Source organism: Sceloporus occidentalis, unplaced genomic scaffold (genome assembly GCF_023333645.1).
Source record: "Sceloporus occidentalis isolate IW3139 unplaced genomic scaffold, rSceOcc1.0.p SCAF_1, whole genome shotgun sequence".
In the NCBI taxonomy this organism is placed as follows: Eukaryota; Metazoa; Chordata; class Lepidosauria; order Squamata; family Phrynosomatidae; genus Sceloporus; species Sceloporus occidentalis.
In genome coordinates this window covers 279,346,528-279,369,822 of record NW_028316981.1, presented here as the reverse complement: position 1 = coordinate 279,369,822, position 23,295 = coordinate 279,346,528, and positions in this window count along the sequence as shown.

Below are 23,295 nucleotides of genomic sequence, written 5' to 3'. Positions count from 1 at the left end.
ATACAGGGAGATAAGGCGAGGGAAGGCATATCATAGAATAATAGAGTTGGAAGAGACCATAAGGGCTCTCCAGCCCAATGCCCTGCCATGCAGAAACTCTCAATCAAAGCATACCCGACTGATGGCCATCCAGCCTCTGTTTAAAGACCTCCAAGGAGGGAGATTCCAGCACTCTCCAAGGGAGTGTGTTCCGCTGTCGAACAGACCTTACTATCAGGAAGTTCCTCCTAATGTTGAGGTGGAATCTCTTTTCCTGTAGCTTGCCTCCATTGTTCCAGGTCCTATTAGCAGTGTAGGAGAGTATTGACTGCTCCCAAACCCACTCACATTTCAGTCAGCCTGAGTAGCCTTAGTAGCAAGCCCCCTGTGTCAAAAATATTGTTCACTGGTAAATGGAGGGGCCAGAGGGCCAGCTAGCCAGGATTTGATCCTGAATGAACATACTGTACTGGCTTGTATCACTGAGAACTAGTTAGATCAGGGGTAGGCAACCTTTTTGAGCCGGGGGCCGGGTTGCTGTCCCTCAGACAACTGGGGGGGGCGAAGCCGGGGGGTGGAGCTTCCACCCCTGGGGGCGGGGCTGCGTGCCGGGGGTGGAGCCTCCACCCTACGGGGCGGAGCTTCCACCCTCCATGGGCGGAGCTTCCACCCCCAGGGCAGAGCTCCCACCCCGGGGGCCGAGTTTCCACCCCCAGGGGCCAGGCCAACTCCTCTTTGCGCTGGAGGCCTCCCCCTCTTTGCCGGCCCCTGACGCCAGAGGCCCACTGCCGCCGCCGGAGCCCTCCTGAAGGACCCCAGCGAAGGCAACGGGCCTCTGGGAGGCCCACTACCGCCGCCGGAGCCCTCCTGGAGGGGCCCTGCGATGGCAACTGACCTCCCAGGGGCCCGCTGCCGCCGCCGGAGCCCTCCTGGAGGACCCCAGCGAAGGCAACGGGCCTCTGGGAGGCCCGCTGCTGCCGCCGGCGCCCTCCTGGAGGGGCCCTGCGACGGCAGCTGGCCTCCCAGGGGCCCGCTGCCACCGTCGGAGCCCTCCTGGAGGACCCCAGCGACGGCAACGAGCCTCCCAGGGGCCCGCTGCCACCGTCAGAGCCCTCCTGGAGGGCCCCAGTGACGGCAACGGGCCTCCCAGGGGCCTGCTGCCACCGCCAGAGCTCTCCTGGAGGGCCCCTGCGATGGCAACGGGCCTCCCAGAGGCCCACTGCTGCCGTCGGAGCCCTGGGCGCCACCATTTGGGGGGGGGAAATGGCGGCAAAATCTCATGCGACCTCAGGGAAGGTCGCGCGAGATTTCGCCACCGTTTTTTCCCCAAAAATGGCGGCGCCCAGAGCGGCGAAAAGCCGCAAGTGGTGGCGGCGGCGGCGGCAGCGGCGGCGGCAGGAGCAGCCGGGGGCTGGCTCAAAGGCCTCCACGGGCTGCATCCAGCCCGTGGGCCGGAAGTTGCCGACCCCTGAGTTAGATGATACTTGTTGTTGTTGTGCGCCTTCAAGTTGTTTCTTATGGCATTTGCTTATCATTGGGTTTTCTTGGCTAGTTTCTTCAGAGGGAGTTTGCCATTGCCATCCTCTGAGGCTGAGAGGGTGTGATTTGCCCAAGGTCACCCACTGGTTTTCCATGACCAAGCCAGAATCTGAAACTTGGTCTCCCAGTGTCCTAGTCCAATGCTTAAACCACTACGCTACACTGGCTCTCTTGATACTTAGGGGATATTTTGGGGATGGGAAATTTCCCAGTTATGCTCACTTTGGCCTGTTACAGACTGGCAAAATAAAGCTGCTTCGGATCTCTTTGGAGGTATGCTATTTAAATGATGCATGGGTCCTAAGAGTCCGGAGGTCGCACCAAAGTCACACTCCATTCCTAAGCACTGGAGTGCAGCTTTGGTGCAGCTTCTGGATTCTTAGGATGCATGCATCATTTAAACAGCATACCTCCAAAGAGACCTGAAGCAGCTTTATTTTGGCAGTCTGTAACAGGCCTTAACTGCCTGCCCCATTGCCCTAGTTACACTTTTTGAATTAGTTAGGATGGACTCAGTAATGGTGTTGAAGTCCCCCAGCTTCTTTAAGCGAATTCACAAAAATTGTTTCCAAGCTCACTTTGATTTCACTTTGAATTGATCTGGTGTGGAAGATCACCCCAATCTTACCCCCAGTGACCCCCTGCAACCTGTCCCAACATCCCCTGCCTGCTCCTTCACCCCGATCTCACCCCCAGTGACCCCTTGCCACCTGTTCCATCATCCCCTGCCTGCTCCTTCACCCTGATCTCACCCCCTCTGGCACCCTGCCACCTGTCTCATCATCCCCTGCCTCCTCCTTCACCCCGATGAAGGATAATAAAAAAATAAAAATAAAATAAAACTTTTATTTGTATCCTGCTTTTCTGTGACAAGACAACCAAAGCGGCTCACAACACATTAAAATCCACATTTACAAAATTATGTCCAAAATTCCCCCCTTAAAACAGGATTAAACATGTTACAATTAAAATATCTATTAAAAACACAATAAAAAATACAACGAGGACAGAGCGGTGGACTAATAATAATAATAAATTTTATTTATATACTGCTTTTCTGCAGATCAAAGTGGTGTACAAACAAAAAACCATAAAAAATAGATAAAATCCCATAATAAAACCGTGCAATCACAAACATTTTAAACACAATCATTCACATTCAGGGGTAAGAGTAGAGAATCGATGGCAACAGAGTAGGCAGCTTCATTCTTCGGGGGGGGGGGGGAGGCTTGACAAAAAAGAAAAGTTTTAAGCCTCTTTTTGAATGTTTCTAGGGGGGGTTGTCAGACGGAGCTTCTCGGGTAGATCATTCCACATCCACGGGGCCACCACTGAAAAGCCCATCTGGAATGTGGCAACATATTTGGAAGGTGGAATTACCAATACGTTCTTCCCAGATGTTCTGAGTGTGCAGGGCGGATCATATGGGGAGATGCAGTCCCTCAAGTAACTCGGGCCTAAGCCATGTACATGATGTGGGGGGCAGTCATTCTGTGGCCGGGCACTTTTATTCAGGAAAGGCCTGCCGGATGACAGCTAAGGAGGGGGCAGGGAAGGATGACAGCATCCAGAGCCCCACTGAGCATGCACAAGGGTGCCAGTTCGAATCATTGAATCCCGCTGGTGTGGTAATACAATGTGCACTCGCTCAGCTTTGCCCAAGTAGAGACCACAATTTCGTTCCTCAGGTATGATAATACATCACGTGAATTGCCTTGGATCTGAAGTGACTCTGCTCTCCCCTTGCTTCGAATTGGAGTTCCTGTTTCACATGTGATAAGGCCCATGGACTCGATAGCAACTATGGGTCTCTGCCATTTTTATCTGGCTTCACTCATTTGACCAGGCACACTTTGGATCTGGTTTTCTATGTATTGAGTTCCATCTAGTTAAACATTAGGTTTACACAGTGGTCAACTAGCTGATAGTGCTGTGGGATTGCCAGTGTGGCAATCTGCAATCTTGTTATCATGGATTCTCACACTACACAATTATAGTACCATGATACCACTTTAACTCTCATGGGATTTACAGTTTAGGGAGGAGCATTTTAAATTCTCAACCAGAGAGCTCTAGTGGTCAAAGTATAGACCTCAGAATCCCATAGAATGGAACCATGGCAGCTGAAGTTGAATCGTAGAGCTGCAATTATGTAATGGGGCTCCTGGTGGAGTTTCTATTTACTGGGGCTCTGCAGTGACAAGGGGCCAATTAACTGAGGCATCCTTCTGCACACAATACTATATATATTTTGGTATATGGGAATTGAACTGAGGACTGTTACAATAATTTGTGGCATGAGGAGAACATGTTCCACTTATATTTCCAAGTAAACAGATTTATACTTGATGTGAACTAAAAACTGGATTAACAAGTCTTGGGACATAGCTCAGTAGAAATAAAGAATGGCATAGTCCAGAGCTGCAAATTGACCAGAATGGCTCATTGCATGCTAAGAAGGAAGAAACATGAAAGCTCTCATTGTCCCAAAGTGTAGCTTGGGGTTTTGTGAATTGTCCCAAATTACATCATTGGCGATCAATGTGCATAGATGTTTCTTGTCTGAAGCCAGAGGTTGCATATTAGCAGTTGTTACAGCTCCAATTTTCACACTGTATATGAACAATTTAGAGCAGCTGTGTGGAAGTGTCACCCTTTGAATCCTAAATGGCTGGCAACACTTGCTGCTGAAGTCTTAACATATTTAGACCAAGCCAGCTATTCCATCATCCCAACCTCTCTCATACAAACACACATACACGGATTGTCTGGGGAAATCTGGCCTAGGCAATGAAGCAAGCTGAAGCTGGATGACTGGCAAATTGCACAAGTCTCACAATGAGATTGACTGAACACATGTTAAGAGCACACTGTGAAAATTACTCTCAAGTAATCCCATCACTGCCACCAAATGAAGGCTTATATTCCACTGCTGCCTACACCAGATATGGGGTTTCCACCCTTTGTGCAAGGGTTCCATCCTTTATCCCATCACTAAATACAAGTTTGTGTGCAAACAGTCACACCTGTGCCACTAACTGGGAGGATTCCTCTCAGTTAATCCTACCATATTGTGGCCAGATGTGGGGTTCTTTACACTTAACCTACCAAATAGGAAGCCTTTACACCACCCTTCCACCTTCAATGCTGCTACCACAGAGATCATGTCTGAAACCCAGCTTTCAGAATGATAGCAATTCTGGAGGCCAAAAGTGTAGAAAAACTAAAAACCAAACTATTTACAGAAGGTCAAAATAAAGCAGCACTTTATATATAACATTTGAAACACCACATTCTCTCCTCAGACAAATGTCCGGTTGCACTTCCCTCAAGCCCTAGGCTAAACTCTTCACTCAAACTCTAGCCGCCATCCTCCAACTATCCCACTAAAATATCCACAAACATTACACCAATCAGCATCCAATTCCGCACTCCATTCTCTCCCTGCTTTCAACAGCCAGTGACCTCATAGTCACACAATACATCAAGCAACTTTTTTATATATAAATCCATGCAATCTCACACACAGTCATGCCTACTGCTCTGTAGTTAGGGCTGCAAGAAGCCCTAACTACATAGTATCTACCCAGCAAAGCTTCACGAGATGCCTCTAGGCCTAAATTTCGTCTAAATTAAATTATTTCGACCACCATCTTGAGGGGAGAGAAGCAGGCAAGAAACAACAGGCCTCTGCCTGCCAAGAAGAAAAGCCCTCCTCCCGACCACCATCTTGACGGGAGAGAAGCAGAGTCATGATGTGTTATGTATTGTTAATCTGATATTGGAAACCGCTTTGATCGTCCACAGAAAAGCTGTATACAAATAAAGAATATTATTATTATTATTATTATTATTATTATTATTATTATTATTATTATTAAATCCAGTTGGTACTTCCAACAAGAGTAGATCCATTGAAATAATTGTTGAATGCTATATCAACATTTATATAAACCCTACTGAGTCAATGGATTTACTAGAGCTGGGACTAGCAAATGGTAACAGTCCCCCAAAACCTTTCTCCATGGTGGTCTTCAATAGTTTTTAATGAGTTTTTAGGGCTATGTGGCCATGTTCTGGAAGAGTTTATACCTGACATTTCGCCAGCATCTTCAGAGAATGCTGGCAGAGAGGGGACTGTGTGACTCTTGGTTGAGAGCATGTGATTTACATGTTAATCTGTGTGTTGGTCTGTTGTTGAATGGCAAGGCCTCAGGGTATCTATTTAATTAGTGATCCATTGTCTGCTGGGAAAAACCCATGACCCTGAGTGGTTTTCATTTGCACTTGCTAGTATTGATTTTGGTGTTTTTCAGGGCTGGTAGCCAAACTCAGTTTACTTTAAAGGTTTCTTCTTTCCTGTTGAAGTTGTGTAGGCGTTGGATTTCAATGGCTTCCCTGTGCATTCAGACCCGATAGTTGTTGACATGTTTTAGTGCAGTAGTGTCTCTTGCCCTCACCTAATTCCTTGTTTGATGGATGCTGCTGAACTCTTCACACCATGGCATGGCCAAAATGCTAGAATGTGAGTTCTACTTTACCTCAGCCCAGGTCAACAGAATATACAAAAGACTTAACATGACCACATAATCATTACATTTATAGTTCTTCTGTACGTGTGATGAACGTATTGGTTGATGCCATATTAAAATGGATGGGACTACTACTGTGGTCTTTTTTAGCTCAAAACATTCAGCTGTGTCTACTGTTTGACAGTGTTCAAAAATTTAAAAAGGAATTACCGTGCTTTTCAAAGCTACACTATATTGGCACAAGCTGTAACTTACTATTTATACAACAGACAGGTGCAACCTTGACAGTAGCAGGACGTTGCATCTGAGTTTTCTCATCGGTTTGACTATATTTCTTCTTTTTGTGTGTGTGTGTCATGTCTTTTTAGATTGTAAGCCTGAGGCAGGGAACCGTCTACTATCCCCTCTGTTGTAAGCTGCCTGGATTCCCAGTGATTGGGTGGCATATAAATAAATCCTATTATTATTATTATTATTATTATTATTATTATTATTATTATTATTTCCTCTCTTCCTCTTCCAAATGAATTCCTAAAAGGCCATCAGTTTAGATCTCTAAGTACATTCATGCTATGTTTTTAAACAGGCAATCCTTCAATTGCTCAGTTTTTTAAAGCTAACAACATCTAAACAGTGTGGGTGGAGAGCATCTGGGACCTGGCTTGGACCCAGACTGATGGTAGCCGGCAGTTAGGTGGCGATTTAGTGAGCGATAATCCCCACCTCCGTCTTGCATCTTGGCTCCAGCCTGGGAGGCTGGAGCTAGTTTAAAAAGGTGAGTGATAAGCTCCTTACTGTGATTTCCAGTCTTCAAATGCAGCCTGAGTCCAATCATGGCTTAACCCTCCAAACAACTAGATGTCTATTATAATTATAACATTGTAGTCCCAACAGCATCAACTTTTAACCAATTGCAGTCCCAGGATCAACTTTTAACACCATCAAGTAGATTACACTGTTTTAAGAAACCATTACTTACTTTAGGAATACTTTCCATTCTGTGTGCCTTTAACAGTCTACGTTTTTAATTCATGTGAAATTCTCCATTATGTTCAAATGTATATACCGTTAATATCTTGCAGCATTTAAAATTTTCAACAGTTAATTTTAGAATCTTAATCGTACTGAAATAAAATACATGATTTATTATTACAGTGGAGAGTGGCAAAGGTTAGGCTTGTATATATTTTTGAGTGAAAATTAATTAGTTGAGGGATGCCTTGCCCTGCCTCCAGGACCCTGGTGCAGACTCTGACACTGACAGTGAGTACTCAGACAGAGAGACAAAGCATCAGGGAGATATGCCAGTGATTGAGACAGATGGGGAGCCCCTCAGCAGCCACAGCCCTCTGTTGTGGACCCAGACACAGATGGAGACCCAGATCTGCCAGTACTTACTCCAGCAGAGCATGGTCGAGAGAAGGAGAAGTGGAGACACTCAGTGCATTTATATCTAAAACACTCAGCCATCAAACAACACCTGCAGAAGGCTACCAAACCATAAATATCCCCGCATTTCCCTCAGGAAGTTATTGCTGACAACTGACCTTCTTTGAAGGTGGAAGCAACATTTGTGCCTTGTGTTCATCTTTGTGCTGCCTGGTAGCTTTAGACCTCGCCCTCTTCATTGACTACACTCTTGAATCTCCCTTTGGACTATTGCCTGGATTTATTGCTGGACTGTGTATGACTGGGACTGAACTGACTTCACTACTTCGACCTCTTTGATGGTGAGCCATGCTTCTCCCTGTGTTTCTCTCTGGGTCTGTCTCTAACTGCATTACATTTCCGGGGGTCTGGTCTTGTTCTGAGACCATAACAGGACAAGGAGAAGTGAAATCCTTTGCAGAAGATTTGCTTCTGAATCCTTCTACAGAACTCAAACATCTGGATTCCAGAATATCTGCTTTGCTCAGGCCTCACCTGGAATAATATATCCAGTTCTGGGCACCACAATTCAAAAAGGATGTTGAAAAACTGGAGCATGTCCAGAGGAGACCATCTAAAATGGTAAAGGGTCTGGAAACCATACCCTATGAGGAACGACTTAGGGAATTGGGTATGTTTAGCCTGGAGAAGAGTCGGTTAAGAGGTAATATGATAGTCCTGTTTAAATATGTCATATTTAATATGACATAGGGATGTCATATTGAGGATGGAGCAATCTTGTTTTCTGGTGCTCCAGAGAACAGGACACGGAACAAAGAGATTCCACCTCAACATTAGGAGGAACATCCTGGCAGTAGGGGCTTAATGGAACACACTTCCTCAGAGTATAGTGGAGACTCCTTCCTTGAAGGTCTTTAAACAGAGGCTGAATGGCCATCAGTCAGGGATGCTTTAACTGAGAGTTTCTACATGGCAAAATGAGATTGGACTGGATGGCCCTTGTAATCTCTTCCGACTCTATGATTCTATGATTTCCTTCACAGTCCAGTACAGAGTTCAATATATTTAAGGCCAACGAAATCAATGGGCCTAACAGTTGCCCTATCTGTTGCATTGCAATCCAAAGTTATAAATTACTCGTGTGTTTGTGCAGCTATTTCCATAGTTGACTTATTGCTGCTTCAAAAAAAAAAAAAAAATCAATATACACAAGTTTCCACTGATACGATCAGCTGAATATCTGAATATTAGGCTACAAAGAAGCCATATTATTACATTTTAGTTCTTTTCTATTTACTTTAGAATTTCTATAGGATTTTATAGTGTGTTTTACTTGTTTTAGCATTATTTTGTGTTATTTTGAAATGGCCTAAGGGCTAATCAATAAACATTTCTTAGTGTACATAGAAGCTCTTTAAAGGCCATTATTAGCTTTCCCACTTTTATCACTGCATTGGCCACTCTAAACTCATCTAAATATTATAATAGATCTTTCCCACACCAATTGCATAACTTCTGTTGTGCAAGAAAATACTAGCATGGGAAAGAGCCATGTCAGTACCCAAATAATTATTTCTAACGTCAGAATGACGTGAAATCCAGTCACATATGAATCATTTTTCAAACTATGTAAAGAGCACAATGTGAACATTTTATATCTGCTGTGACATTCAGATAAATCAAGCTGATTACTGAAACACTTGAGCTTGATATGTTGACATCAACAACTCCAAAAGCCCAGAGCTTTACACTCAGCTGTAAACTGATTTCTGTCAATGTATATATTTTTTAAAGTCTGTGCACCATAGAGAAAGCATAATTGTCTAAACAGTGTCATGACCTATTTGTGCATAGTAGTCCACACTCAAACTATGCCATCATCTCATGTGAGTAGTCCAAAACTTAGTATTAATACATTCTCCAGCTACTAGCTTATTTTTCATGTATGAGTCATTTCCTAGGAAAAAGTCCAAATTGTCTTCTATCTTACTGGCTGTGTTACCAAATGTGTAAAAGGAAACAGAACAGTACTATTTCTAGGAACTGTTTAGTTTAGAAATTATTCCACTTTATTCATCCATCAATGCTAACATAACTGAAGATGTGAGCACTTCTAAAGTTTTCCTGTCTGAAAGTATTATACAGGCTTGTCATTTTCATTTAACATTTGTTTAAAAAAAGACAAAGTAAATCAGATACACACAACTAAATTACGAGGTCATAAGGCATGTGAAATACTGTCCTAGACATGCTGTCATTGCTTTTCTTTATTGAATGGGTGACTTATAAAGGAGAGACACAGAATCCTGAGATTACTGGTTAGATGGATTTCAAAGAGTCAATATTATCCACTGTCCCATCTTTAAAACTGCCTATTGCATGATAAAACAATTATAAACCAGTTTATTTCAATATGTCATTTCCTTTAGACGATACAATTACTTTTTGCAAGAAGAATTAAATATCACAAGGTCTGTAGACAGATTAAATTGTGGGTTTTCTAACAGTTTATACTCAGTATTTATATTACACATTTAAAGTATTCAAAGCACATTTGAACATTAAAGATTACTAGACAGTAATCCTTACAATATTCCTATCTTCTATCTGAGGTACACAGATTATCATCTTCATAATTTGGACTCATAGGCGCGTTACAGACTGCCCGTTTGGGGCGGCCTGTAGGTGCTCCTTTCCCCGCCGGATCAGGGCCTCAGCTGCCAGAACGACAGTCTCCGAGGCCCCGATCCGCCGCTTTCCAGGCCACGGGGAAGTGGCAAAAGGCTGCTTCCCCGCAGCCTGGAAAGGGGTGTCCTTGGGGCTTCATGCCCTAAGGACACCTGACGGCTGCGGGGAGGAGGAGAAAGGGGCCGCTCGGCCCCTTTCTCCTTTGCGTCGCTGGCGCAGCCGTCTAAAGGCTGCGCCAGTGACGCAAACGCGGAAGAAGCTCCATTTCGGAGCTCCTTCGTGCACCGCAGAAAGGGCGCTCTATGCGCCCTCACGCAGTGCAAAGACGTCATGTCCGCGCCACCCCCGTTTGGAGGTGGCGCGTTCGTAACGTCATAATGGTGGCCCCCATGTGGAACAGGCGCTGCCATTTTGTACATCCTGGGGATGTATTGGGGTTAGGTGCGTGCGTAAGGCACGCACTTTGCCTAACCCTAGTACATCCCCAGGATGTACTTTACGCCCGTTTGTAACGGGCCATAGAGAGGGCTCACTCAAGATATTCCATCAGTATTTCAACAGCCTCCACTCTACCATCTGTCTGAACCTGGAAGAATCAACAGAACAAGCTCACTTTCTGGACACCACCATAAAGCTACACAAGACAATAATGCTTCACTCTGAAGGACTCTTGGTGTCAGGCCTTTACATGCCTACAGACAGCCTCCCAATCTCAGCTACAGTGCTTACTTACAGAAAGACACACAGCACAGATCGGTAAATGGGTACATGACCTTGCCACAAAGGTACAAGACCACATCAATTCTTCCCACACATCTATTCAAGAAATGTCATCACGGGATCTAATCACATCACCCACCTGTGACAAACCCCTTTCCCAAGGCTGGACCCACAGTTCCAACCCTTGGCCATTCACCCAGCCCGTTCCCCCTTAATCCTTTTCTGGATTGGGCACATGAGCCACAGGGTAATCCCTTAAATGTGGATCTCTGTCATGGCCAGCCAAGAGCAGGTCTTGGAGTATGAGGAGGAGGATGGGGTTCCTCCAGTCCAAGAGGTAATTGAAGCTACACCAGGTGCTAATCCTGCTCCAGTGCAAGAGGTAATCGAGGCTACACCAGGTGTTAATCCTGCTCTGCCAGAAGTCAGCCCTGATCTCCCAGCCCCAGAGGAGGAGGCTCAGCCAGGTCCTAGTGCTGGTGGGATTCCTCTGGTGGTACAGCAGCCTAGTGGTGACTCTGGGGAGGAACCGTGCTTGGAACTTCCCTCCTTCAGGCAGACGCAGATCCCAGAGAATTGCTGTGAGGCAATTAACTAACCAGCCTCACCTGGTATGGGGGAGGGCGTCCCCTATTTAGGAAGCAGAGAGACGCCAACTCAATGCCAGAGTTTATTGCATGATCCTTTGGTGTGATTGCTGCCAGCACTGGCTTTGTGTATCCTGACTCCTTGTTACCTTGACTTTGGAACAGACTGGACTCTCGTTACTTTCTGGCTGCCTGACCCTGGATTGGACTATTTTTACCTGCTGGCTGCTCTGACCCTGGACTGGACTGACTGTTGTGATCTCTGTGCTCCTGACTTTGGCTTTTGGTTTGCTCTTTCTCTCAATCCCTGCAAGGTTTGTGGACTGTTTCAACTGCTTACCTTGCTAATTACCATCCTTATCAGTGGTGTTTGTGTGTGCTGGCTGCAGTCCAGGTCAATCTCTGGCTTTGTTGCTGTGGTGGGTTTATATTAGTAGGCACTGTCTGACACCTTGATAGAGACAGATAGATGTGCGATAGAGACAGCCAGAGACAGTTTTAAAATAAGAATTGGAATACAGTAAAACAATACATGAACTTTTTAATATTCTATTTTTTTATTCTCCCCAAATCTAGAGTCACTTCGCAATCTTGGCTGGCTTTCCTGTCTCTCTGAAATCACAACTCTGTCTCCATCAATTCCACCCTTATCTCTCCCAGAATCCACACCTTATCTCTTTGAATTCCCAATTCATTCTGGTTTCTCAAAGACAAGTCTCTGCTTGTGTTATGTTGTGCTACATTCTTTTTACTTTTTACAGGTGAAGTAAGGAACGTTAGTAAAAGTATGTTATTACAAGACTAAGGAAGATGTAGCGGAAAAATCAGTAAACAACTGAATTCCCTTTCTAATTAGCAATAATTACCATGATTGATAAACATGAGAACTTTTTTTTAAAAAAAACAACTGAATGTGTGTATGTGTGTATGTATATATAGATAGATAGATAGAGATATATGTATGTATAAACAGTGGGCCCTCTCCTTACGCGGGGATCTGTTCTGGATCCTCCCACATAAGGGAAAATCCACCTCGGCTTGAGCCCCATAGGAGATAATGGGGCGCATGCATGTGGCGGTGCTGTGTGAGAGCGCTATGGGCGTGCATGCCATTGTTTTTCTCCCTGCGCAGCTTCAGTGTAAGCTGGAAATCGCATAAAACATGTCCACACATGGCGCGGGCACACTGTATATATATAGAGAGAGAGGGAGGGGGGAAGGATAGAAGGGAGATTGTGCAGTGGTCCCTTGGTATCTGCTGAGGTTTGGTTCCAGGTCCTCCACTGGATAACAAAATCTGTGGATGCTCAAGTCCCATTAAATACAATGACATAGTGAAATGGTGTCCCTTATATAAAATGGCAAAATCAAGGTTTGTGTTTTGGATTTTATATATGTTTAAAATATTTTCAAGCCATGGATCTTTGGATAATAAATCTGTGGATATGGAGTGCTAACTGTAATACAGAAGAAATGAACAGACACACCTGTGGCTGTGGAAGCCACAGTACATAAACCAAATTTTAGCCCAAATTAAAACAAAAACAGCCTCACCGATTTATTGCAGCATATGCTTTAATCTTGTCTTTTCTGTTCAAGTAGCTCTTTCATCCATCCTCTCTTTAAATTTTCTCAAGTTGCTTTTAATTAATCTCTTATGGTTTCTCCATCATAATAACAAATCATAATCCCAAGTATTCCATGTTTCTATAATATGTGTAGTGCTGCTCTGGATTTTTCCTTTTACCCCTGAGGACATCAACAGCTGAACTTCTTTTGGCTTGAGTCCCATTGCATCACAAGTCACAGCACTACTCATAGTTGGCTTCTGCTGTATCCCAGTAGCTTGTTGAGTGCCTGCCAACCTAAGTGTGTCATCTTCTGGCAATATCCCTTGTTTCATTTTGGATTGTCACATTCTAGGGTTTTCATGGTAAAAGATTGATACTGCCTCTTTCCGTGCAATACTAACAAATGTTAGGTGTGGTGCCACTGCCATTGTTTCTGAGAGATCCTCTGCTAGTGCCACACAACACACACACTGCTGCTGCTCAGTAGCAGTTTGGTACATTCAGTCTGGCTCCTTAGTAAAAGGCTGTCTGACATGGGAAACCATACCAACAGCACTGCTACTGTCAGCATCGTCTTTTGCTTCACAGGAGCATGCAATCACACCACCACAGAAAGGGAGCGCCATGGTGGTTATTTTTACTATAAAAAGTGATAATTTTGACACATCATCTTAGAGCACTCTCAACATGAAAAATTATTCTATTTTTGGTTATCAATGTCAATTGATAATGACCTTATTATTGACTAATTTGTTTTGTCCCCCATCTTTTTAATTGTAAAGAATATAATGAATGGGCCCATTCAAATCACTGGATTTGTATTATGTCCTATTTGAAATGGTTTTAAAAATTGGTTGTATTGGATGTTTTGTATAATAATTTAACTACAATAAAATATTTCACACATATTTAAAAACTGATACTTTGAAACGGTGATCAAATATTTTTATAACATGAAAGGCTGATATTTTAGAGATTCAGCATGGTGTAGTGGTTTCAATATTGGACTATGACTGGAGAACAGGGTTCAAATCCCCACTCAGCCATAAAACCCAGTGCGTAACTAGGCAAATCACACTTTCTAAGCCTCAGAGGATGGCAATAGCAAACCCCATCTGAAGAAACATGCCAAGAAAACCCTGTGATAGATTCACCTTAGATTAGCCATAAGTCAGAAACTACTTGAAGACACACCAGAACAACCTGATATTTTTCCTACATCCCAATTTAATGAAACTGGTTTTTAATTATTATTATTATTATTATTATTATTATTATTATTATTATTTGTCTCTAGCTTTCTTCCAAAGAGCTTCTTCCTCAGGTTTCTGTGGGAACCAACCCTGAATCTGAATTTCTGTCTTTCAAAGGTACTACCTTGTTTTCTATGCCATAATGACCCTCATTGGGTAACAGATTGCTCCATCCAGATCTTTAGTATTTGGTATGTAGCAACTTCCAGCATACATACAGCCCATCCAGAAACTGAGAACATGTGCATAAAAACCATGAGGCAGCCAGGAGCACTATATATCAGGGGCTGCAGAAGGGTTTAGTTACTCCAGATGTTATTTGAATAACTCACCATTCTTCTTCATCTTATACTACTAAAAGAGATTTTGATGGCATACAGTCTAGTAGAACCATTTCTGGACCAGGCTGCTCATTTAATATGTTTATGCCTTAACTTATAATTAACAGTATAAATCTTTTCCTTTTCATCATCCTGATCCTTAACATAATCTGGAGACATAACACTTTGAATTAAGTTAAACTGTTAACTGTTTGATTTAGAAATACAAACCCCAATTTTTCTAAAGAGAAACAAGGTAGCAGTTCACAGTAGACAACTGAATGTATGCTTACTGGCAAGTAAATCCCAAAGTGTTTAGTGACTCATTCCTAGGACTGCTTGCAGTGGACTGAAGTCCTGAGTAATTTTTCCAATGTTAGTAAGAAGAGCTATTGCACTTAGAAATAATAGCAGTAGTAGTCATGACAATATCAGCAACAGCAGCAGGAGAGGTTGTTTTTACTTGCTAAGAATTAGTATTGTATAGTTTCTGGAAGGCTACCTTAAGAAATTGGTTCCATAATCTTTTTATATCCCTGACAGAAGATACCTGGAATAGCAGTTCCTTATATCACCATAATAAACTGAAATTTGGGGATTTATCTCACTGAGACCACTTCCAAGTCATATTTTTAGAACTAATGTACAAGCCTTTTGAAGGCATTTATGGCCTCCGAACAGACACTGTACTTTCACAAAGAAGTCCACAATACTTGCCAGAAATTGTTGCTGTCTGTTTCAGTCTTTCATTTTCAGCCAAATAATTTTGGATAAGCCTGGCAAACTCAATACTGTTTCATTATATTGATGAGAAGAGGGTTTTGGGGTGGGGTGTGGGGGTTGCCTGTACTTCCTGATAAACCATATTCTCTCTTGAGATATGACAGCATTAGCCATTTATTTATAGGTCTTCCACAGAATTGTATTTGTTCTTTATGATTAATTTCTAGAAAACATTAGCGGGGGGGAAAGATAATATTTAATCAGTAATATAAAATAAAGGGACTGTTTACAGTTATTAGAGTTGGAAAATTATGCCACATGAGTCACTGACCTAAGCTGAAACAATAACTTTAGTTATTATACTACAGTAAAGCAATTTTCCCTAAACTTTCCATTTCAGTGTTGTGCAAAAGCTATTTTTGCTCAACATCCTGACTTTTGCATGAGATAATTCTGTCTGAATTTCCTTGTTGTACGCATATTTAATGCAACATGGGATATACAGTGATGGAAATAAAACATGTATGTGAGAGTCACTATGACTAGGCAAAAGCAATTAAGAAGCCACACAGGTGTAGAAGCGAATGTAATTTAGTAGTCCTAAATGCCAAGGACAGAAATGTAGAGTGTATAATTGAAAACACCTGAGAATCATTAAGTGTACAAGGTGAGATGATGAAATCATTAATTATGGGTTGAACTATGAGAGCCAATCAAAATGGATGTACACGCCCACTGGGTGGAAACTGGCTAAGTGGGTGGTGTTTTACAATGGCTATAATAATTGCTATGATTGCCAATGTATTTTGTGGGTAGTTGTTGGATAGTTGTGGAGTTTTGTGAGTAGTTTGGAGATTGTGATTGTGAGGGCATTAGTATTTGTATATAGTAGAATAAAGTAGATCTTTTAAATAAGACTACTGAGTTGTCTGGTGTCTTGAGTGAAGATACAAGAACCAGCAGGATCCTGGAGAAGTGTGAAGACTTCTGTGGAAGAAGAGTGAGAAGGCTTGGAGAGTTTGTCAGGGTCTTCAGCCTATTCTCTGAAACTCTGCTGCTTTGGAGAAAAGCATTAACCTCTGGCCAAAACTGGTTAGCGCCGGTGCATAACAAGGTGGTGAGTTAGAGCCAGAGGTGAAGAGCTACAACTCCCATCATCCCTGGCTTAGAGTGTGTGAAGCACTAAATTATTATTTTGGCACTTAATTTTGTCCATGTACTATTACAACAAAATGTATACAGTCTGCCCTTCTTATACACGGTTTGAAAATGTTCCAAAAAAGTATAAATTTACCTTGATTTTCCATTTGTATAAGGGACACCATTTTGCTATGTCATTATATTTAATGGGACTTGAACATACACGGATTTTGTTATACACGGGGGATCTTGGAACCAAACCCCAGTGTATAACAAGGGTTCACTGTATATGCTGACATAAAATTAAATCAAGAAATGTTAGCTTCATTCCTATGCTCATGTAGAAGGAGTTCAAAAGACCACAAGAGGACTTATATCTGACTAAACAGGCACTGGTTTAGGGTTTGCATTATATGAAGGTGAGAAGGTGTAGTGGTTAGAGGAGGACTCCATAAAAGGAGATATGCAGGTGTAAACCCAGGTTATGTCAGTTTATGTCACCAACAGGATTCCAGTAAAAATCATCGTGGCACACTCACGATGTCACTATGGTGCCGCAGCAAGAACCTGGAAATACCGGGTTCTTTTTGCTCCACAGTGACTGCACGCTGTTTGGGGCTGCACTGTCCCTGTGGAGCAAAAACGGGCTCCAGTTTCTCAGCAGTCTGTCCCGAGTCATAATTACTTTATAAATGGTTCATACAGGTACAAACTGAAGATACTTTACACAAAAACAAAGTGTCTTGGGGTATCGTAAAATGAGCACATTTATTATAGCACAAACTTTCATGGACTCCATAAAACTTATGCCATAATACAATTGTCCAAATGTAACATGCCACAAGATTCGTTGATGTTTTTGCTGCAACATACTTCCACTCTGGAATTATTACTTTCAAAATTTATTAATTAAATCACATCTATGCAGCTGGAACATGGACTTATATATTTGTGTTACATATCAATTCAGTTACTATTGTCAGTTTGTTTCTTGCTTTGGTTAGGAGACAGGCATTCTGAGAAGGAATAAGTCAAGATTCACGATTATGTGTAGATGCTTTATGAGTCCCTGAGAGGTACTTATGGACCACCAGAAAGTAAAGTTACTACACACTGAAAAGCGTTCTAGGGCCAGCAGGGCAGGGGGGGGGGGGAATGATGACTAAAGAGCACACCTGCATCTGTGCAGGAAGGACTGTGTCCATAGGTAGAACTATTTCTTACATAGAAGAACAATGGCCCCATACAGACAGGCCAAAATAAAGCTGCTTTGGGTCACTTTGGAGGTATGCTGTTTAAATGATGCATGCATACTAAGAGTCCAAAAGCTGCACCAAAGCTGTGCTCTAGTCCTTAGGACTACATCATGGCTTTGGCATGGCTTTCAGACTCTTAGTACGCATGGATCATTTAAACAGCATACCTCCCAAGTGACCCAAAGCAGCTTTATTTTGGCCTGTCTGTATGGGGCCAATGTTAATACCCACAACATAACAGCACATAGTAGACATGTTCCATAAAACATGTTCCTGTTTCGATCATAGCATGATGTAAACCAATTATGGTAATTGTGAACACTCTGTTTATTACTATGAAGTCCTCAAGAGCTCCTGTGATTGTTCCACATAAAGTTGCTATAGTGGGTAAGAATTTAATTTTGTGCTCACAGATCTTTTTTGCAAAGCATAAGTGGATTTCTTAGTCATATAGCATTCCATGTTCACATATATTCCTTTGTGAGTATTCCATTGTTGAGGAAAGCATTATGTCAGAATTGGCCCTGAGAAGAGCCAATTTAGTTATTTAGTTTCTTATGTTACAACTTCATAATTCTCTGTAGATGAGTGCAGTTAAACATTGAGAGGCACCTGGCAAATGTTACGATTTTTCTGTAACAGAAAAACTGAAGCTAGTTGCATTAATGTTCAACATGATGTAATTTTTCGTAGTTCATGCTAATTTAAGAGCCAAGTATGGTCCAAAACACACTGCAGAAATAATCCAATTTGAGACTGGTTTAATTGCCCTGGCTCAGTGCTAGGGAATTCTGGAAACTAGTTTTGTAAGGGGTTGTTCTCACTAGGTGAAACCCCGCGTTCTGAATCGAATCCAAGGAGTGGCGTTCCTATTAGGATCCGATTTAAACCTAGAACGGTTCTAGAGCAACCCGCAATCGTCTCCACTACAAATCGAATTGTAGAGCGGAATAAAATTTTGATTCGAGTTTTCCTCATTTAACACGTGTTAAAAAAACACTAGGGTCTGACCTACGTTTTTCCATTGATTCGATTTAGGAACCGGAGCATTTAAATAGGAACGACAGCCTTTGAAATTGCGTTAGATGAATGGGAGGAGCGGAGTGCGATGGGGCTGTCCTTGGGGGAGTTGCCCTTTCTGTCCCCATCCGTCTGGCTGTCGCCATTTTTGCTTCCCTCACCCCTTTGTCCGCTGGTCTTTCAATAAGAGATAAGGATTTTTTTTATTTTTTATTTTAATGGTTTACAGGCGCTTAATCTCTTCAGCGCTTTAAGCGAGGAGCCTTCCCTTCCCTGCCTGGGTGAGATCAGAGCCCAAGCGGGCTGTCTCTCCCCATGGGGCGTACAAAGCGAATTTAGGGAACCGAAGCTCTTTCCAGAGGAACTATGGGATGGGTTTCGCAGGAAATCCCTGCTTCATGGCTCCCAAGACAGTCCATTCTATTCTATTTCAGTCTATTTAGCCAGTGTTTAAATCTCTCTATTTATCTATCCATCTCTATGTATCCTGTCTGTCTCTCTGTTTGTCTAACCATGTATGTATTTATCTACCCATATACATCTATCTATCTATCTATCTATCTATCTATCTATCTATCTATCTATCTAATTATCCAGTCTATCTCTCTGTCTAGCCAATGTACCTATCTAATTAGTCTGTCTGCATGTCTCTCTCTCTCTCTCTCTCTCTCTCTCTCTCTTTCTCATAGCATAGTAATCGCCAGCGTGTTGAAAGGGGTTTGAGTGCTGGATTATGACTCTTCTCCTTCCCTCCTTGCCATCTCAGACCCAAGGCAGCGATGCCTTCGGTTTGGGAAGGCAAGGAGGGAAAGAGAAATGGCCCGAGCCAACTTCTCCTTCCCTCCTTGCCATCTCAGACCCAAGGAAGCGATGCCTTCGGTTTGGGAAGGCAAGGAGGGAAAGAGAAATGGCCCGAGCCAACTTCTCCTTCCCTCCTTGCCATCTCAGACCCAAGGCAGCGATGCCTTCGGTTTGGGAAGGCAAGGAGGGAAAGAGAAATGGCCCGAGCCAACTTCTCCTTCCCTCCTTGCCATCTCAGACCCAAGGCAGCGATGCCTTCGGTTTGGGAAGGCAAGGAGGGAAAGAGAAATGGCCCGAGCCAACTTCTCCTTCCCTCCTTGCCATCTCAGACCCAAGGCAGCGATGCCTTCGGTTTGGGAAGGCAAGGAGGGAAAGAGAAATGACCCGAGCCAACTTCTCCTTCCCTCCTTGCCATCTCAGACCCAAGGCAGCGATGCCTTCGGTTTGGGAAGGCGGGGAGGGAAGGAGAAACGGCCTGAAGTCCCGGCTGCTCAAGCGCCTACATCTGCCGGTGGATTGCAACCTCCCCTCTGTGTGGGGAGAGCCCATTTCTAACGGAGGAGAGGCAGGAAGGGAAGGCTCCTCTCAAAGAGGCATTCCCTGCCCGCTTGGGCTCTGATCTCGCCCAGGCAAGGAAGGGCTCTGATCAATGTGGGGGGGGATAGAGCCTTTCTCCCTCCATTTCTCAAATGGAATCTGCCTTCTCCTCCAACCCTGGAAAGAGAATCTTTGGGAAGAGTGCTCCCTCCCTGCTTTTCCAGCAGCCTCCTTCATTGATCTCTGTGCTCTCTGAAGGGATTCTCCCTGGCTGTCTTGGGAGACATGAAGAGGGGATGCTGCCCTCCAAAACCTATCCCATAGTTCCTCTGGAAAGAGCTTCGCTTTTTGCCAGCAGCCTCCTTCATTGATCTCTGTGCTCTCTGAAGGGATTCTCCCTGGCTGTCAATGAAATGGAAACGATGCCAAAAGATAAATCGCTTCCAAATATTCCGGATTAACGTTACGTCATTCTGACGTACTATTGATTGACAGCTCCAAATAAGGTATGGAGGAGAAGAATCGCTTTATTTAAACACCGATTTCATGCCAAGTAGGAACGCTTGCAGGTAAAAACTTCGATTTAAACAAACAGATGGGAACGATGAACAAAGCGATTCGGATAGCGGGATAAGAACAGTGTTACTTTGAATCGATTTTATTAAAAACGTTGTATTTTAAATCGTTTCAAATCTTAAGTGGGAACAACCCGTAAGACATTTAGCCTTCTCTATCAGAGAGCTCTGGTGCCACAACAAACTATAATTCTCCGGATTCTCTGTCACTAAGCCAGGACAGTGAAAGAGGTCTCAAACAGGATTGTTTCTGCAGTGTGTTTTGGATAGTTCTAATGAACAATATGTAATTATTTTGAAACTGTGAAATAACAACAACAATAACAACAAATTTATTTATACCCTACCTCTCCAATGAGATTGAGACAGTATTAAAAAGCATTAAAATACAATAAAATACAATACCCCATAAACCCACCCAATTGTCATAACCAATAAATCAAAACAATAAACAACAATAAAACAATACAGTTAAGATTATTAAAACAGACAAAGACAGGATAATCAGTGGGAGGCAACTGGGATGCTACTCCAGGAAGGCCTGTCAGAAGAGATCTATTTTGACCACCTTTTTTAAAAGTAATATAGCATGTCTCCTCCGGCAGGCCATTCCATAACTTGGGAGCAGTAGAGGAGGTCTTCTGGGTAACTGCAGCCATCTTAGTTTTTGCAAAGCTAAAGATGGGTCCCTAGTTTGACACCCTCCTTTGCAACTTTGCACAGGACAGAGGTAGCCTGGAACTCAAAGGAAGTTTATTTTTGTTGTGTTAATGATTTTTAACACCTTTGCCTGATGAAGAAACCAGTAGCACTTTGAAAGCTTGCAACAGTTATTTTGTGCATTTTGATTGGTCCCATAAAGGTATCACTGTTTTGTGGATTTTGGATGCTATTGTACTTTGCTGTATAGCCACAATGGCTACCACTGGATGCATTATTTGGTTTCTCTGTATAGCAAGTCAATACCTGCATGGAAGTACTTGTTTAACCTGGTCCTGATGACTCGTCCTATGTAAAATTATATTCCATACCACTGTGGGTTCTGCTGTGAAGTCATCAGGGGCACTCCCATTTGTCTCCTCCAGAATTCTTTCAAGTGTTCAGCAGTGAGACAGCACTTTCCTTTTCCTCTTCACTTATCAGGCTTCCTGACTTGCCCAAGCAATGAAGAAAGAAGAAATAAAGGGAGCAGGACCGTATGACAAAATTGTACTATGAAATCTAAAGGCTTGTCTGCATGGGTTATTTACTCCAGTTCCTCCTGGGCTCACTGCATCCTGTTTACATAAATCAGGTCCCAAACCCCAAATTGGGTGCAGACTGTCTTCACAATGCAGCATTTCCTCCATGCTTTTGGCTGTCTCTACAGCAACAATGGGTAGCTGCCATCCCACATGGTCCTTGTGTGCCACCTGGGGTTACTGCCGGGAGCATGAGTTGCTCTGAGGTCAGAAAAAGAAGCCCAGCATTGATAATATGGCTGGGCACCTTGTTGTGACATCAGAAGTAGCACCAGACAATTGATGGAGGTTGAATGGGAAGGCAATTGTGGCAGAGAGTCATCTCACTTGCATGAGAGAGTAACAGGAGGCGTTCAGGGCCACAGTACTCCAAGGGCAGCCCTATGCTAATGATGCAATTCTTTGGGATATCACAGGCACACGTGGTAAAGGGCACAAGAGCCTTCCAGGTGGCTGCTCCCAAGATAGCGAATTTCTTCCCATGGGAGGTTTGGCTGGCCTATTCTCTGCTTTGTTTCCTCTGGCATGCAAAGACCTGTTAAAGAAGGCTTTGGCTGTTAACTGGTTGAGATTGAAAGGTCTTTTAAGGCATATGCTTTACTCTTATCTTCTTTATTTAATTTTGTATATTTTGATTATTACATTTTTGCTGTACTCTGTAATAATGGTAATTATATTTTAAGCTGTCTTGGGTCCCAGGTTAGGAGAAAAGTCATATAGAAATTAATGAAATAGAATTCCATTTAAAACAGAAAGATCATTTCTGTTCCTCTCGTTACTGGGGACTTTAACCATAACACTTTGATATCCTTCTCTATTGCATGTGAGAAGACTCAAATACAAGTACTATTGCAGTCTTTCTTCAGCATCTGTGGCCACAACCTCCGTCTGGACATCCCAAGTTGCCTTGGCATAGGATGCTCTGAAAAAAAGTCCAAGGGGAGCAATTCTCATATGAACAGATTATAGATTCTGCTCTCTAGGATATAAGATGCATTGTATTTAGCTATGGTACTTCCACCATTCATCCAGCTGAAAAATTGTGTGTGTGTACATATGTATGCACATGTGTGCGTGCACACATGCCTTCAAATCGCCTATCTTCTTACGGCAACCCCATGAATTTCATAAGAGTTTTCTTAGGCAAGGAATACTCACTCTATGGTTGTTATTGTTGTTATGTGTCTTCAGGTAATTTCCAACCTATGGCAACCATAAGGCAAATCTATCACAGGTTTTTTGGCATGATTTGCCTTCCTCTGAGGCTGAGAGAGTGCAGCTTGCCCAAGATCATCCAGTAGGTTTCCATGGCCAAGCAGGGATTCAAACCCTGGTCTCCAGAGTCCTAGTCCAATACACTAACCACTGTGCCATGCTGGCTGCCATCGCACTCTGGTATTTTAGATCTTTTCTCTGATATAATA